We start from the raw sequence: 3,229 nt of genomic DNA on the forward strand, positions 1-3,229 counted from the left end.
TGTGTGTGTGTCTGTGTGTGTGTGTGTGTGTGTGTGTGTGTCTGTGTGTGTGTCTGTGTGTGTGTGTGTGTGTGTGTGTGTGTGTCTGTGTGTGTGTGTGTGTCTGTGTCTGTGTGTGTGTCTGTGTGTGTGTGTGTGTGTGTGTGTGTGTCTGTGTGTGTGTGTGTGTGTGTGTGTGTGTGTGTGTGTCTGTGTGTGTGTGTGTGTGTGTGTGTGTGTGTGTGTGTGTGTGTCTGTGTGTGTGTGTGTGTGTGTGTGTGTGTGTGTGTGTGTGTGTCTGTGTGTGTGTGTCTGTGTGTGTGTCTGTGTGTGTGTGTGTCTGTGTGTGTGTGTCTGTGTGAGTGTGTGTGTGTGTGTGTGTGTGTCTCAGAAAATAAAATAAACTAACGGCGGAGACGTAGATTTATCTCCTCCTCCTCACACACGTATTATAATAATAATAATAATTCAGATGATGGCTTTGCAAGTCACAGGTCCATGTCATGTGACTCGAGTCACAGGTCCATGTCATGTGACTCGAGTCACAGGTCCATGTCATGTGACTCGAGTCACAGGTCCATGTCATGTGACTCGAGTCCACAGGTGGAGAGAACCGTGAGGACAGCAAGATAGGACAAGTTTCCTCTTCTTCTTCTTCTTCTTCTTCTCTTTCCATCTTCTTGACAGCATGAAGCTAAAATGTGTTCATTAATTTGAGCAGAACTATGAATACGTCATCTCCTCTTCATCTACTCTTCATCTCCTCATCATATCCTCTTCATCATCTCCTCTTCATCCTCCCGCTGAACCTTCAGCCATCTGGCAGCATGAAGCCATTAGAGCTTCGGAGTCACCAGAGGTCCTCGAGTCACATCTGATGGAGCGAGAGTGACAGTGTGTGTGTGTGTGTGTGTGTGTGTGTGTGTGTGTGTGTGTGTGTGTGTGTGTGTGTGGTCGGTCCTCTGAATTTAGTGGCAGCTATCTGAGGTAAACAGCTGGTTATTGGAGGGGGTGCGTCCTAATTTTGGAGAGCTTCCCAGATGCTCATTCACTCTCTCACACACACATACACACATACACACACACACACACACACACACACACACACACACACACACACACACACACACACACACACACACACAGATTGATAGTGAGAACAGAACAAAATATCTCTCTAATATAGTACATGCCTCATCACGTCCCTAAACACTCACACACACTGAATCACACACTGAACAGTTGACACACACACACACAAACACACACACACACACACACACATTTCAGCATGAATAGACAAAGCCAAACACAATAACAGGCCACCAGAGTCCATCGTGGAGGCTGCACACACACACACACACACACACTCACACAAAGACACACACAGACGCCAATTCTTGCCCATGATTCTTTTCTCTGAGCGTCACGACGTCCGCCGTACGAGACAAAGCTCTCCGCGGTGTCACAAGAGCCGGAACATCACAGCGTGTTTAAAGCATCCGGATGTACATCCAGGGTTCAGGTTTAAGGATTTAAACACAACTTATCATAACATGTTCGTGTGAGGTCGTGTTTTGACTCTATAATACAATTTTATACACATTTATTAATAACAACAATATAGTATGAAGCTTTTTGTAGAGGGGTTAGTTCACCCAGCATTCAGAGCCTCAAATATACATATATAAAAATATGTATACATTTGTATATATAAATATACATTTATATATATATTTATATATATACATATATATTTATATATATATATTATATATATAAATATATATATATGTATATTCATATAAATGTATATATATATCTAAACATATATTTATATATACATATATATTTATATATGTATATAAATATATATGTATATATACATATATATTTATATGTATATATATATATAACATATGTATATAAATATACATATATGTTTATATACATATATATTTATATAAATAAATAAATATATATACAGTATATATATATATTAATACGTAAACATGCACAGCATTGTGCTGCTACAGAGTTGAAACTTTAAAGAGCTTTAGAATGATTTATCGAACCCCCAAAAAATGCATATTTCGAATATGCAAATGTCTCAGCGCGATGGTGACGCTGCAGCCTCCCGGCTTCCATTATTTGGATTGCTTCTTTCTTTTTTTAAAGCAGGCAGCAGTATTTGGTTTCGGCCGGTGAGCGCCGCCTCGTACCGCCGCTCACCGGCCGGCAAATTAATCACCAAGCATCTGGAACGTTCCAGATCGATCGCACGGCGGGAAATAAATCACGACTTCAGATTAATGTGTTCGTCTGTTGTGAGGCGAACACACCACCAGGGGGGACTCCTCTGGTTGTATAGAAGTCTATGCTTCAGGTGTTAGAGCTGCATTCTCTCTCCTGACCACCAGGGGGCGACTCCTCTGGTTTGTCTATGCTTCAGGTGTTAGAGCTGCATTCTCTCTCCTGACCACCAGGGGGCGACTCCTCTGGTTTGTCTATGCTTCAGGTGTTAGAGCTGCATTCTCTCTCCTGACCACCAGGGGGCGACTCCTCTGGTTATCTCCTCCATGACGTCGTTCATTAGGAATGTGTTTCTGCTCCATGGATCCTGAGGATGAGATCAACTCTTCATTTAATGTATTTATAGGCGACTAAATGAGCCTCAAAGAACTTTAAAGACTTTAAAGACTTTAAAGACTCAGATTCTCACGGAAGAACGAAGCCGACTTTCATCTGATGACTGAGACTAAAAGAGCTTTAATCATTGAGGTCCTTGCTTCCTAGACACTAGTCCTTGCTTCCTGAACACTAGTCCTTGCTTCCTAGACACTAGTCCTTATTGCTTCCTAGACACTAGTCCTTTTTGCTTCCTAGACACTAGTCCTTATTGCTTCCTAGACACTAGTCCTTCTTGCTTCCTAGACACTAGTCCTTATTGCTTCCTAGACACTAGTCCTTATTGCTTCCTAGACACTAGTCCTTGCTTCCTAGACACTAGTCCTTATTGCTTCCTGAACACTAGTCCTTGCTTCCTAGACACTAGTCCTTTTTGCTTCCTGAACACTAGTCATTGCTTCCTGTACACTAGTCCTTGCTTCCTGAACACTAGTCATTGCTTCCTAGACACTAGTCCTTGCTTCCTGAACACTAGTGCTTGCTTCCTAGACACTAGTCCTTATTGCTTCCTGAACACTAGTCCTTGCTTCCTAGACACTAGTCCTTGCTTCCTAGACACTAG

The sequence above is a fragment of the Pseudoliparis swirei genome, chromosome 12, assembly GCF_029220125.1.
Source record: "Pseudoliparis swirei isolate HS2019 ecotype Mariana Trench chromosome 12, NWPU_hadal_v1, whole genome shotgun sequence".
NCBI classification, from domain to species: domain Eukaryota; kingdom Metazoa; phylum Chordata; class Actinopteri; order Perciformes; family Liparidae; genus Pseudoliparis; species Pseudoliparis swirei.